Below are 8,351 nucleotides of genomic sequence, written 5' to 3'. Positions count from 1 at the left end.
CTCCCCCATCACCAGGACTAGCTAGTCTTCTGATTCCTCTTCTGTCGAAGTTCAAGTTCTGCCCAGCCCTTCCAACAAAAACCCAGTAAGTTATCTTTCAAATGTAGTCACTACTTGAAGCAGCTCTTCTCTTTTTTCACACATTTAGTTTTTTGCAATCCTGTTAAGCTTCCCATCATTCTTTTTCCATTCTATTTCCAGTGACATGGGCAGTTTCCAGGCTCTCTCCCCTATTATGCATCACACAAACAAAATAAGGGGCCTGTACAGCTTTACAGGCTGTTGTCACTTCCATTAGGGGAACACTTCGGTCCATCACTGATCTCCATCTCATCACACAAGCGGTTGGTGCACCTGAGGCCCCACCTCAGCCTCCTCCCACTTCCTGTGCCCCAGCCTCCACTGGAGGCTCTTCTGCCTTCCAGCCTCCTACCCTGCCCAACCTGATGGGCACCTCAACGCATATCCTCCGAGATGCCCATTCATACCACACTGCTGTGGCCTGACCTTCCTCATCTTTTAAGCATCAGCCATAAGCAACTGACTATATGTTTGTTTGTACCGCTGGCATTTTTCAACATACATATGAAATATCTCTGGGAACAAGGCAATATGGGCAATACTAGGTAAGACCATATGCTACCAGGAGGAACTCTACCTTGTGCCTCTTTCTACTTGCCATCAACACTCAGAAATGTCTAGAAATGGTGGAATCCAGAACCTGAGCAGATGAAAGCTCTGTGGCCAGAAGCCACACCAGCTTCTGTAGTCTGGCTGGTCCTGAGGCTCGGATCACTTCACCAAGTGATGCACTGAGATCCTGATGCAGAATAAAGATGCACATACGAGTCTGGTCACTATTACATGCAGAACACGAGGAGCTTTCCTCCCAGGATGTGCACCCTTCACCTGCCACCCCCCGCCCCACCACACTCCCCACATGTCTCCTACCAGAGCTGCTAAGGGCTCCAGTTTAAGCCTCTGCTCTTTCCTTACCTCCCTGGTGGACTAACTCATAACTGGCCAGTTCCGACGCCCAATTTCTTATTTATCTTCCTTTAATTATTTTGGTTTTAACTGATTTCTCGTAATCTCTGCAATTTTTTTCTTTTAAATCTTCCACAATATCAACTGCCTAGAGTTTGATGGTACAAAGTCCAACATGCTTAAAAAAAAAAAACAAAAAAAAAAACCTGCTTCTTCTATACTCAATCTGACATGAATTCTTCACTAATGATAATCTGAGTCTGAAAATTTTTAGACAAAGAGTTGATATGTTTAATTCTATTCATGTATACACATATACATTCCAGCTGAGCTATTTCAAATCCTAGATGATGATGTTGTTAAAGTGCTGCGCTCAATATGCTAGCAAGTTTGGAAAACTCGGCAGTGGTCACAGGACTGGAAAAGGTCAGTTTTCATTCCAATCCCAAAGAAAGGCAATGCCAAAGAAATGTTGAAACTACTGCACAACTGCACTCATTTCACATGCTAGCAAGGTAATGCTCCAAATCCTCCAAGCTAGGCTTCAGCAGTACATGAACGGAGAACTTCCAGATGTACAAGCTAGATTTAGAAAAGGCAGAAGAACTAGAGATTAAACTGCCAAGATTCGCTGGATCATAGAAAAAGCAAGAGAATTCCAGAAAAACAACTACTTCTGCTTCATTGACTACACTAAAGCCTTTGACTGCGTGGATCACAACAAACTGGAAAATCATTAAATAGATGGGAATACCAGACCACCTTATCTGCCTCCTGAGAAACCTGCATGCAGGTCAAGAAGCAAGAGAACTGGACATGGAACAACAGACTGGTTCCAAATCGGGAAAGGAATACGACAAGGCTGTATACTGTCACCCTGCTTATTTAACTTCTAAGCAGAGCACATCATGTGAAATAGTGGGCTGGATGAAGCACAAGGTGGAACCAAGATTGCTGGGAGAAATATCAATAACCTCAGATATGAAGACGATACCACCCTTATGGTAGAAAGCGAAGAGGAATTAAAAAGCCTTTTGATAAAGGTGAAGGAGAGTGAAAAAGCTGGCTTAAAATTCAACATTCAAAAAACTAAGATCATGGCATCCAGTCCCATCACTTCACAACAAATAGATGGGGAAACAATGGAAACAGTGACAGACTTTATTTTCTTGGGCTCCCAAATCATTGCAGATGGTTACTGCAGTCATGAAATTAAAAGACGCTTGCTCTTTGGAAGGAAAGCTATGACCAACCTAGATAGTATATTAAAAAGCAGAGACATCACCTTGCCAACAAAGGTTCTTATAGTCAAAACTATGGTTTTTCCAGTAGTCATGTATGGATGTGACAGTTGGACCATAAAGAAGGCTGAGCACCACAGAACTGATGTTTTTGAACTGTGGTACTAGAGAAGACTCTTGAGAGTCCCTTGAACTGCAAGGAGATCAAACCAGTCAAACCTAAATGATATCAACCCTGAATATTCACTGGAAGGACTGATGCTGAAGCTTCAGTACTCTGGCTACCTGATGTGAAGAGCCAACTCACTGGAAAAGCCCCTGATGCTGGGAAAGATGGAAGGCAGAGGACAAGAGGGTTGGATGGCATCACCAACTCTGAGCAAGTTCCTGGATATAGTGAAGGACAGGGAAGCCTGGTATGCTACACAGTGTCAGATAGCACTGAGCGACTGAACAACAATGCATATATAACATAAGAAAATTACTGCTGAAACATATCTGAGCTATATGTTTTCCTCTGAGTTAAAAATATACTAACTTTAGAGTAACAGTTACACCAGAAAGAATTAAAACTAAACTTTGCAGCAGGTGGCTCATTTTCTATGTTCTATTTGGGGCAACATTACTTTAAACAACACTCCTTTACAGTAAGTATTCATTTAGTCAATATCCAAATACCTTGAGAGCCAATAATAGTTCAACAAACAGCTGGAAATCAAATATCAGATATAATTACTCACAGCTGGCTTTATTCAACTGATGTCATATTAAATAAACTTATCCCACAGACCTTATCCCTAATCCCAGTGGGAAACAAATTCCTTCAAGAAACATAGAAGGCTCTTTGTGTTAGATTTTTTTTTTTAAGTTTACAGAATATATTCTAGTATTAAAGATTTTCAGCAAAAGTACATAAATTGAAGATTTTCAGCAGGGAACACTCTTTTTGTTTTTTAACATTCTGTGTGCTTGCAGTATTTCGGAACCTTGGAGCCTTGTTTTCCTTAAGACTAATACAAAAATAGCAAACCGGACTAAGTCACAAAACACAATGGACATTTGTATTTTTATGATGTGGCATCCAGTTAACTGTTTTGATATTGCACTTTACTATTTTTGTAGTGATGCCATGTCTCCACAGCTTAGTGATACTAATTATGAAGAATATTGGTTTCAAACCTATTGTTTCAAGGCATCAGATCATTTTCCTGTAACCTCCCATGTTATATGAAGGATAACGTTTTATTTATAAACAATAACAACTACCTATTATATGGAGGCATTGTACTGGATGATCTACATCTATTATCTGTAATTTCTGTAACAATTCCCCATGCAGATACTTTATATCTAACAATTAACAAAGGGAAAGAAATCAAAGACAGTTTGTAAACTGCTGACCCCACCCCACACATACACAGGCAAACATCAGACTCCACAATAAACGAGATTACTATGTATCTGCTACAGCAGTTTTCAAATCCCAAATAGATATCCTCAAATTCACTCTTCTCATTCTAATTTATTATCATACTCCCAGATTCATTCACACTCTCTCCCCACTCCTCCTTCTTTTCTCTCCCCTTTGAAAGAAAAAAACCAGCAGTGACACACGGCATGGAAACCTAACCAACAAACTCAAAACTCAAGGAATATGTACTTTGTGAAACCTTACAATTAGTCCTGGTGTTGTTTCAACTATGATATAACCTTCCGACAATCACCTCTCCAGAAAGCTAAGATTAAGTGCATGCCTGTACCATTCTGTATTTAGCAATACGAGTCCAATCATAATATATAACTTCAAAAAAAAAAAGTTTGTCATTTTAAAATTACTATGTATCTTGACATAAACCAAACTAATTTTAATTATACTCAAAGCAAGCGGCCACTTCCAGAGCCTGGGATTCAAGCTTTGGTCATCTTATATGTCCCACTGCATCCTCACACTCCCCGGACGCCCGCCATGGCTCCCACGGTTCCATGTCCACTCCATCTAGATCCTCTTTATCTTTTTATACAAGACAGAACATCCATGTCTACATCTTTTTATACAAGACAGCATGACTGAGCAGACTAAAACACACATAGGCCGATAATAAGCCCTCAGTTAAAATGTGTTGTCAATGAATAGAATGTTTCTTCAAGGGCACTGAAAAAGGTAGTTCTCATTTTCATGCCCACCAAATCGTATTTAAAGAAATTGATTTCAGACTTCCCTGGAGTCCAGGAGTAAAGAATCCACCTGCCAATGCAGGGGACAGGGGTTTGATCTCTGGTCCAGGAAGATCCCACATGCTGCGGAGTAACTAAGCCCATGCACCGTAACTACGAAAGCCCACGCTCTAGAGCCTGCTGCTCCACAATGAGTGAAGTCACCATAACGAGGAGCCCGCAGACCACAGCTAGCAAGCAGCCCCCACGCACCCCACTAGAGAATGCCACGCAGTAGAGACCCAGCGTAGCCAAAAATGAACACATCAATACAATTTTAAAAGAAAAATAGATAAATTGATTTTAACACCAAATTTCCTTGGATTACCTTAGTCCCACTGGACTGATTTAACTCATGGACTCTAAGAAGGGCAAACATCATTTTTTAATCAGATCTTTCATTTTTCAAAGTGAAAGGGCTTCCCTCATAGCTCAGTTGGTAAAGAATCTGCCTGCAATGCAGGAGACCCGATTCGATTCCTGGGTTGGGAAGATCCGCTGGAGAAGGAATAGGCTACCCAATCCAGTATTCTTGGGCTTCCCTTTTGGCTCAGCTGGTAAAGAATCCACCTGCAATGTGGGATAGGTTCAATCCCTGGGTTGGGAAGATCCCTTGGAGAAGGGAAAAGGCTACTCACTCCAGTATTCTGGCCTGGAGAATTCCACGGACTGTGTCCATGGGGTCACAAAGAGTCGGCCACAATCAGAGTGTAAAAAATATGGACTCAATGCAGCATTATTCACAATAGCCAAAGTAACAATTTAAGCATCTGTGGTTGAATGAACAGATCAAGAAAATGTGATATATATATATGTAGATATGTATATATCACATTATATACCTCACATTGTATATATCTCCTATGTGTATATATATACACACAGTGTGTTACTCACTCAGTCATGTCCAACTCTTTGTGACCCCACGGACTGTAGCCCACCATGGCTCCTCTCTCCATGGAGTTCTCCAGGCAAGAATACTGGAATGGGTTATCATTTACTTCTCCAGGGGATCTATCCAACCCAGGGGTTGAACCCAGCTCTCCTGCACTGCAGGCATATACACACACACATATATATAATTGTGAAGTGTTTTATATATATATATGTATAATGGAATATTATTCAGCCTTTAAAAAAAAAAGGAAACCCTCTCATTTGCAACAAGATGGATGACCCTGGAGGGCATTATGCTAAGTGAAATGGACCAGACAAAGAAAGATAAATACTGCACGGTACAGTATCACTGACATGTAGAAACAGAAAAGTGGATGCGGAAATAGGGAGAGGATGGCACAGGCCCAAACTTTCAGTTGTAAGATAAATGAGGTCTGAGATCCAACGTATAATGCAGTGACTATGGCTGACATCACAGTCGTGCTCAGTATTCTGTCGGGGTGACAGGGTGTCCAGAACCCCTCCAGGCACCAAATCTACAGACACTCAAGTCCTTTCCTTACAGGCAATGGGGAGGCTCAGCTGACCCTTAACAACATGGATTTCAGCCGTGCGGGTTCACTCATATTCAGATTTCTTTCACTAAGCTCCTCCTGCAGGACCACAGGCTCTGGGGCTGGTTAAACCCAAAGAAGGGGAGCCACAGATACAGGTGCTGTGTGCTAAGTTGCTTCAGTCGTGTCCAAATTTATGTGACCCCATGGACTGTAGCCCGTCAGGCTCCGCTGTCCATGGGATTCTCCAGGCAAGAATACTGGAGTGGACTGCCATTCCCTTCTCCAGGGATCTTCCCGACCCAGGGATCAAACCAGCGTCTCTTATGTCTAACCCGCATTGGCAGGCGGGTTCTTTACCACTAGCGCCACCTAGGAAGCACCAGCTGTAAAGTCACCATGGATTTTAAACTCATAGAGGGTAGGCACCCCTAAACTCCTCAACTTTCAAGGGGCAACTGTATTTGCATACAATCTAAACTAAGTCATCTCAAGATTATTTTAATACCTTATACAAGATAAATGCTATGTAAATAGTCGCCAATACTAGGAAAACTCAAGTTTTGCTCTTTAGAACTTTCTGCAATCTTTTTTCTGAATATTTTCTATCCTCATTCGTGGAACCCACAGATACAGAGGGCCAGTTGTACTGAATAATTGAAACGTTAAGAGTAGAACTTAAATATTCTAAAAACCAGTAATAAAAATAAATCTATTAGATGATAGATGTGACAATTTCATGAGGGGACTCCTTTCACAATGTGTATGCATATTAAATCACCACAGTGTTCACTAAATATCTTACAATTTCATATGTCAATTATAGCTCAATAAAGCTGAAAAATTTTAAAGATAAAAAATGAATTGTGAAAAAATAAGGACATATTTTGAATGCTCTTTTGCATTTTTCTTGAACTTCTACAATTTTTCTTTTTTGCATTATTTTATCAATATAAACAACCAATTTTACCCTCAAAAAATAAAGAGAGCATCCATCAGTAAGTACAACGAACCCACCATCAAGATAAAGTGCTTATTAAACATTCACTGTTTACATTTCACAGTAAGATAACATTTCCAAGATTACCTCTCATTATATGAAGGACCAGCAGGATGTTATCGGGGTTGGGGTGTGGGGGGAGGTGGTGGGGAGCAGCATGGATTTTACTACAGTTTTATAAGTCTGTAAAATAGGTACAATAATAGCTTAATTCACAAAATTATTTGGGTAGCAGAAACAGTATTGCTATAAATAAAAAATTACTCAGCCATTTACTTCAGGCTCTCATCTTCTAATAGGCATAAATATCTAGTAATTAGCCATTTTTTCTGGAATAATATGGTACAAAATTTTTAAATTAAAAAGAAATTACACGGCTCAGCAAGTGGTGCACAAGTCATCAGAAATGCTTCCTGTTCGAGGGGTCTTGGGGAGTATGAGATGGCAGGAAGCAAAAAGACCAGGGGTCCAGTGCACTGGCTGCACACTGACACTGCCCCAGCTCTCCCTCCCTGAGCCTCGTGATGAGACAAACCTATGACAAGGGGTGCTTGTAATAGATGCTTATTATTATCCTATTAGATGCTTCTGCAGAAGTGTGTCCTTGCAGGCTGGCACAACGAGTGAGAGATGGCCCTGGTGTCAGGCTGTGTTCAAGGCTTTTCCCCTCGCATGTTTTTAAACTGTGGACAAGTTACTTAACCAGAGAATCAGTTCCACTTGAAAAAGTGGTGCTAAAATTAACATACGGGTCTTTGTGAGGATTAAACGAGATGATGTCAGCAAAACCCAAAGGTTCTGAGTTGATGGCTTGGGAGCCCAAGATGAAGACGTGGGCAGGGTTCATGCAGGCTTTGGTCCAGTTCATTACACAAACACCCCAAATTTTAAGTGTAAAGATTTAAGAGTATGCTTCCCTGGAGGCTGAAAATTATTTTCTAATAGTAATTATGATAGTTATCATAAAGGAATTTTTGCAACATAGAGAGACCAGATTTTTAATAAACACTTGAGACTGCAAAAAAATGAGCAGAACGAAAGGTTTACAGATGCCGGCATGCTCTGTTCTGAGGGTGTTCCTCTCCAGAATTTTACAATACTTGCTTTTAAAGATAATGAACAGTTAGAACATATCTGGGAAGTCATCTAAACTACTAAAGCTCTCAAAAAACAAGTCTTAACTGCCTCCATTAAGCAACCACTAGATTCCTGAAATGGATCACATTCCCTTATCCATTCATCAAACCTAATCACACACCAGGGATCAAATTTAATATGTAGGAAGATAAGCTATTCTGTAGGGCTATGATTAACAAACTACCACAACTGCCATCACACCCTAAACTATTTATTTCTTTCAATCAAAGAACACTTTCACAGAAAGAAAAACGATCAGGACACTACAAATTATGTCTGATGCAAACTTCTGAAAACACAATTTAACAATTTTAAAAGAAA

This window comes from Bison bison, unplaced genomic scaffold (genome assembly GCF_000754665.1).
Source record: "Bison bison bison isolate TAMUID 2011002044 unplaced genomic scaffold, Bison_UMD1.0 scf7180017864060, whole genome shotgun sequence".
Lineage (NCBI taxonomy): Eukaryota > Metazoa > Chordata > Mammalia > Artiodactyla > Bovidae > Bison > Bison bison.
This window is presented reverse-complemented; position numbering follows the sequence as displayed.